Source organism: Odocoileus virginianus, chromosome 13 (genome assembly GCF_023699985.2).
Source record: "Odocoileus virginianus isolate 20LAN1187 ecotype Illinois chromosome 13, Ovbor_1.2, whole genome shotgun sequence".
NCBI classification, from domain to species: domain Eukaryota; kingdom Metazoa; phylum Chordata; class Mammalia; order Artiodactyla; family Cervidae; genus Odocoileus; species Odocoileus virginianus.
In genome coordinates, this window is record NC_069686.1 from 8,132,706 (window position 1) to 8,140,448 (window position 7,743).

The window sequence follows — 7,743 nt, forward strand, 5'->3', positions numbered from 1 at the left end:
ATCCTGAGCCACTTGACAAGTGAAATACAGTTTGTTCATATAAATACAGAAGAACCTCAAGTTCATTTCTGGATTTGTGCAACTTATGCTTTTTTGAAGAATTTTCAATAAAAGGCAGACAAGATTTTTGTAGCATTCTAAACTTGAGAGCAATCATCCTTGTCTAGTCCAGATAAAACCAAACTTAAACCATTTAAAAAAAGTGGTTTATCATTTCTCCTATTCAAAAAGAGTATGCTGGAAGTCATTTAATGATTTTTCCAGTGATATGGACAGGCTTGCGAACAAAAATGGAAATATAATGAGGCAATGGGTGCACAAAATGTCCAGAGAGGAGAGGCCTGAGCCTGCTGAGAGCTGAGAGCTCCACAGAGGATGCAGCCCTGGCCCCTGACTAGCATCACCACAGCCATGTTGAGGCAGATCCTCCCCCTAAAACACAGAGGATGGTGATTCTGATCCATGTAAACAGGCCCACCCTCTTGGACAATTGATTTTTTTATCTCCAGAAATTAGGTGGCCTTAAAAATTCCTCAGGCTTGTGCTTGGATTGGCAGCATATATACTAAAATTGGAACAATACAGAGAAGATTAGCACGGCCCCTGTGCAAGGATGACATGCAAATTCATGAAGCATTCCATATTTTTAAAGAATATTACAAGAGATAAGGAAGGACGCTACATAATGATCAAGGGATCAATCCAAGAGGAAGACATAACAATTGTAAATATCTATGCACCCAACATAGGAGCACCTCAATACATAAGACAAACACTGACAGACATAAAAGGAGAAATTGACAGTAACACAATAGTAGTAGGAAACTTTACCGCCCCGCTCACACCAATGGACAGATCATCAAAACAGAAAATTCATAAGGAAACACAAGTGTTAAATGATACATTAGATGAGATGGATTTCATTCATATCTTCAAGACATTCCATCCAAACACAAAAGAATATATTTCTTCTCAAGTGTACATGGTATATTCTCCAGGATAGACCCCATCTTGGGTCACAAATCAAACCTCAGTAAACTTAAGAAAATTGAAATCATATCAAGCATCTTGCCTGACCACAGTGCTATGAGACTAGATATCAATTACAAGAAGAAAAAAAAAAAACTGTAAGAAACACAAACACATGGAGATTAAACAACACATTTCTAAATAACCAACAGGTGACTGAAGAAATCAAAAGGGAAATAAAAAAGTTTCTAGAAACAAATGACAATGAAAAAATGACGACTCAAAACCTATGGGATACAGCAAAAGCAGTTCTAAGAGGGAAGTTTATAGCAATACAATCCTACCTCAAGAAACAAGAGAAACATTGAATAGATAACCTAACTTTATACCTAAAACAACTGGGAAAAGAAGAACAAAAAACCCCCAGATTGGGAGAAGGAAAGAAATCATAAAAATCCAAGCAGAAATAAATGGGAAAAAAATGAAAGAAACAATAGTAAAGATTAATAAATCTAAAAGCTGGTTCTTTGAGAAGATAAACAAAATTGACAAGCCTTTAGCCAGACTCATCAAGAAAAAAAGGGAAGAATCAAGTCAACAAAATTAGAAGTGAAAAAGGAGATGTTACGACAGACAATGCAGAAATACAAAGAATTATAAGAGACTATTATGAACAACTATATGGCAATAAAATTGATAATCTGGAAGAAATGGACAGATTCTTAGAAAAGTTCAATCTTCCAAGACTGATCCAGGAAGAATTAGAAATTATGAACAACCCAATTACAAGCATTGAAATTGAAGCTGTGATAAAAAAAAAAAAAAAAAACTCCCAAAAAACAAAAGCCCAGGACCAGATGGCTTCACAGGAGAATTCTATCAAACATTTAGAGAAGAGCTAATGCCCATCCTTCTAAAACTCTTTCAAAAAATTGCAGAGAAAGGACCACTTCCAAACTCATTCTACAAGCCCACCATCACCCTGATACCAAAACCAGACAAAGACAACACAAAAAAAGAAAACTACAGGCCAGTGTCACTGATGAACATAGATGCAAAACTCCTCAACAAAATTTTAGCAAACAGAATTCAACAACACATCAAAAACCTCATACACCATGATCAAGTTGGGTTTATTCTAGGAATGCATTGGATTCTTCAGTATATGAAAATCAATCAATGTGATACACCATATTAACAAATTGAAAGATAAAAACCGTATGATCATCTCAATAAATGCAGAAAAAGTCTTTGGCAAAATTTAGCAGCCATTTATGATTAAAACTCTTCAAAAAATGGGCACAGAAGGAACCTACCACAACATAGTAATGGCCATATATGATAAGCCTACAGCAAACATTATTCTCAATGGTGAAAAACCGAAAGATTAAGATCAGGAACAAGACAAGGGTGCCCACTTTCACCACTATTATTGAACATAGTTCTGGAAGTCCTAGCTACAGGAATCAGAGAAGAAAAAGAAATAAAAGGAATCCAGATTGGAAAAGAAATAAAGCTCTCACTGTTTGCAGATGACGTGACCCTATACATAGAAAACCCTAAAGGTAGTATCAGAAAACTACTAGAGCTAATCCATGAATTTAGCAAAGTTGCAGGATACAAAATCAATAAACTTGAATCCATCACTTGCATTTGTATATACTAACAATAAAATATCAGAAAGAGAAATTAATGAATCAATTCCACTCACCATTGCAAGAAAAAGAACTAAATATCTAGGAATAAACTTAACTAAGGAGACAAAAAGAACTGTACACAGAAAATTATGACACTAATGAAAGAAATCAAAGACAACATAAAGAGATGGAGAGATATTCCATGTTCCTGAGTAAGAAGAATCAATACTGTGAGAATGACTATACTACCAAATGCAATCTACATATTCACTACAATCCCTATCAAATTACCAATGGCATTTTTCACAGAACTAGAACAAAAGATTTCACAATTTATATGGAAACACAAAATACCCTGAATAGCCAAAGCAGGAAGAGAAAGAAGAATGGAGCTGGAGGAAACAATCTTCCTGACTTCAGATTATACTACAAAGCTACAGTCATCAAGACAGTATGGTACTAGCACAAAAACAGAAATATAGACCAGTGGAACAAGATAGAAAGCCCAGAGATAAATGCATGCACCTATGGGTACCTTATTTTTGACAAAGGAGGCAAGAATATACAATGGGGCAAAGAGAAACTCTTCAATAAATGGTTTTGGGAAAACTGGACAGTAAAAGAACGAAATTAGAACACTCTCTAACACTGTACACAAAAATAAACTCAAAATGGATTAAAGACTTAAATGTAAGACCAGAAACTATAAAACTCTTAGAGGAAAACAGGTGGAACACTCGATGACATAAATCAAAGCAAGATCCTCTATGACCCATTTCCTAGGGTAACAGAAATAAAAACAAAAGTAAACAAGTGAGAACTGATTAAACTTAAAAGCTTTTGCACAGCAAAGGAAACTAGAAGCAAGGTTAAAAGAAAACCCTCAGTATGGGAGAAAATAATAGCAAATGAAACAACTGACAAAGAATTATTTTCCAAAATATATAAGCAACTCATACAACTCAATGCCAGAAAAACACTCAATTAAAAAGTGGGAAAAAAGACCTAAACAGACATTTCTCCAAAGAAGACATACAGATGGCTAACAAACACATGAAAAGATGCTCAACATCCCTCATTATTAGAGAAATGCAAATAAAAACTACAATGAGATATCACCTTACACCGGTCAGAATGGCCAGCATCAAATAGTCTACAAACAATAAATGCTGGAGAGGATGTGGAGAAAAGGGAATGCTCTTGCACTGTTGGCAGGAATGTAAATTGACACAGCCATTATGGAAGATGGTTTTTTAAGATGGAAATGCCTTAAAAAACTAGGAATAAAACCACCATATGACTCAGCATTACCACTCCTAGGCATATATCTGCAGAAACCAGGGTTGAAAAAGGCACATGTATCCCATTGTTCATTACAGCACTATTTACAACACCTAGAACATGGAAGCAACCTAGATGTCCATTAACAGATGAATGGATAAAGTTGTGGTACACTATACACAGTGGAATATTACTCAGCCATAAAGTAATGGCTGAGTCAGTTTGATAAGTTTGAGTCAGTTCTGATAAGAACCTATTATACAGACTGAAGTGAGAAAGCTAAATATCATATTCCAATGCATATATATGGATTATCTAGAAAAAGGGCACCAAAGAATTTATTTACAGGGCAGCAAGGGAGAAACAGACATAGCGAATAGACTTATGGACATGGGGAGAGGGGAGAAGAGGGTGAGATGTATGGAAAGAGTAACATGGAAACTTACATTACCATATGTAAAATAGATAGCCAATGGGAATTTGCTGTATGGCTCAGGAAACTCAAACAGGGGCTCTGTAGCAATCTAGAGGGGTGGGATGGGGTAGAAGATGGGAGGGAGGTTCAAAAGGAGGGGATATATATATATATATATATATATATATACCTATGGCTGATTCATGTTGAGGTTTGACAGAAAACAACAAAATTCTGTAAAACAATTATCCTTTAATAAAAAAATAAATTAAAAAAAGGAATATTAAACCATTAAAAAAAAAATTCTTGAGGCTTGAAGTAGATAGAGAGGACATAGCAATTGCTTCCTCCATGCCAGGAATCATGACATATTGTAAGGTTCTTCTTATTATGGGAGAGAGGGACAGAAAACAAGCCTGCTTTTATCAGGTACAGATTTAAATTAGTTCTTTACATTTAGCTAGCATTGTTAATTGTTAAAGGACATTTCGTCACCCACTCATTCAATGGCACGTTGATGCGACGTTTGGTGGTAGGAGTTTTTGCAAGGTACCCACCCTGCTGGAATGCACAGTCTGATGTTGGAGACAGACAAGACAGCTGACAAATTGTGAGAAGTGGTAAGAAGGGTAAAGAGGATTCACTAACAGAGGCCATGGGCTGGAGGTGAGGGTAGGTGGAGAGGACCTACTTAACAAGGGTAGTCATGGAGTAAGAATCACGGTGAAAGTAACGATCCTAAGCTTTAGAGTCCTTCACTTGTTCCAGCCATGGAGCCCCATGATGATGTGTTTTTTAATAAGATTTACAAATTTAAGATGTACAATTTTTCTTTAGAAAAACTTCTCCCAAATTACATAAGCTTCAGAGTTTGCAACATCTGAATTCATGCCTGGTGGTCAGGGAATGTTTCTCTGAAGAACATCTTGGTTGATTCCACTAGGATAAGGAGACTGCCATGCTTGATGGGAGGGTAGTAGTCCTGCTGGGTTGAAGGGCCATTTGAAAATCCCGAAGCTGGAAATTGCCTAACTACTTGGAGGAAGTGTGGAGGGAGTAGAATGGAGAAAGGAGAGAGAGGGAGGAGGCAAATTTGGAGAAAGTAGCAGGGACAAACCTTGGGGGGTCATGGGGGTCACAAGAGGGAGTCTGGTTTATGTCAAAGTGATACGGAAAACCACTGGAGTGTTCTGGGCAGGCAAATGACATGATCAGACTTATGTTTGTAAAAGATTTCTCAGACTATGAGAATTGATACAACATTGGGAGCATGATTAAAGAAAGGAGACTGTGGCAATATTCCAGGTGAGAGACAGTGGATTAGATTTGAGTGGTGACTGTAGTGGTTATGGAGGGAGGTGGAAAGATTTAGGATACATATCAGATTTTGAAATCATAGCTGATGGGTTGGTTTGTAGGGAGCTGGGAAAATAAAAGAGAAAAGATGAACTAATAAATAGATATTGGAGGTGGGGCAGAAATATTGCCAGGAGGTTGCAATAATCACAAGTTGTGTTAGGAAAATCTAGGAAGGCACTTATTAATATCATGGCTAGGGCTTTATATATGTGAATATGGCAATGTTGACATCTCTTTGAAGGTGATGTAAGAGCAGGATTACAGAGTTAGACATGATTCTGCGTTACTTAATCCCACTCGAGTGCCCAGGAATGAATTAGGTATGTGAAACATGTATACCATCTTCATAAATCAGACTTTAACTTTGTTATCGGAGTTCGTTTACATTTCTTAGTGGCCTGTGGGAAACAATTATATGACCACTACTGAATCATTCCAATCAATGAACAGACCAGCCTTTGAAAGCGCACGTGAAATGTGGCCAACATTGTGTTTGCCTGTGGCTTAAGACCTTGACTTTAGGAGGTTTCATTAGGAGATGTTTTCCTAGAGTTAGAAACACATTTTTGCAAAAAAAGCAGTGAAGAGAAGTATTGGCTAATCTGGCTCTCTACTTTCTTCCAAGTATAACTGAAAGTTCTAAGGTTAACTATAATTAAACACAATCTGAGGGTTTAGGATCCTAAAAAATCCATATTTGTGTGTGGTATATACAGCATGAGAGACAATTCCAAAGAGCTGTGAAGAGAAAAAACTGTAAGGAGAGAATAATTGCTGTGCTGGTCTTAAGAAAATTCTTACCTTTTCCTTAGGGAATATAAAGCAATAAACATAACTGGTAGTTGCAAATGCAATAAAAGTCATATTATTCTTAAATGATTATATTCATTAATTAGGCTTTTAGAAAATAGAGGTATTGAAATAAGCTTGGAATTCAGGAAGGAGATCATTAGGCTGCAAAATAAGTTTCTTAAGGACTGACATCTTTACCTATGTAATGTGAAGAATGATAGTCAACTTAGCATTAACTCTATATGAAATCTTCCAAGAGTGGATTTTGTATAAATGAGTTTCTATCTTATTTCAGAGCCCTTTTCTTTATATTCTTCTGTTGTTTGATGAGAGTTGGTGATCTAGGAGTTTTTATATCTTGTCATTATGAGACTTCTGCCCTTCACTATCCTCACACACAATTTCTGAAATACTTATTTTGAAGTCTAGTGTATTTGACAAGAAGTTTAATCTAGCGGGGGAAAAAAGGTAGGCATGAGAAGGTAACAGAAGACAAATGAGCCCAACAGGAAAGCCAATGTAAGACCAGTAGGGGTGAAATTAATAGTTTTGGGATTGCTTACACTGGAGTGTTAAACCCTGAAGAAGTGCGAAGTAGGTATGATAAAAACATTTTTGATAAAGGTAGGAAAAGAGGCAAAGTGATGCAAATTAGAATGGAATGATTCAGGAGACCTTGCTGATGGTGCTGGAAAGAAAAGTAATGCAATCTGAAATTCTTCCCATTGCAGAATTTTTGGTATGTAAACTAAACAGCAAGTAGAACAGCCACCCTACGCTGTTTCCTTGTGAAGTCTCTGTTAGCCATCAGCCAAGAGTTATGTGCAAAGTCAAACTAAGGCATCAGAATTAAGTGTTAGGAATTCCCTGGCAGTCCCGTAGGTAGGATTCCAAACTTCCAGTGCAGGGGCACAGGTTCAGTCTCTACTTGGGGAACTAAGATCCTACAAGCTGTGTACCACAGTCAAAAAATAAAATAACTGGTGTTAGCTTAAAAAACATGAGTGTTATTATGTGGAAAGCCAATGCCACCAAGTATGAACTCTGAAAAGTAACCCTTCCCACCTTCTGGCTGTGACATGTCAAGGACCTGAGGGTCATTCCTGCTGCTGGAGCCAATCTCAGTGCCGACTCCTGGATTTGCAGCTGTCATCTCCGAGCCCTACCAGGCATCCCGGGGAACCAATGTTACATGGCTTGTGGAGAGTGGCTGCACCAGTAGAACATGAAGCATCTGTCTGGAAACTGCCCCAGATCCACCCCCAGAGCCAGATTCCACCCAGGAGCATC

General features: G+C 37.2%; 1 non-coding gene across 1 annotated transcript; it reads left to right on the plus strand.

Annotated features, from left to right (window-relative positions):
* Window positions 1-541: 541 nt before the first annotated feature.
* On the plus strand, window positions 542-648 carry LOC139038139 (U6 spliceosomal RNA). The gene has a single exon (XR_011491082.1). It is a non-coding gene; the product is annotated as a U6 spliceosomal RNA (small nuclear RNA).
* The last annotated feature ends 7,095 nt before the right edge of the window (window positions 649-7,743 follow it).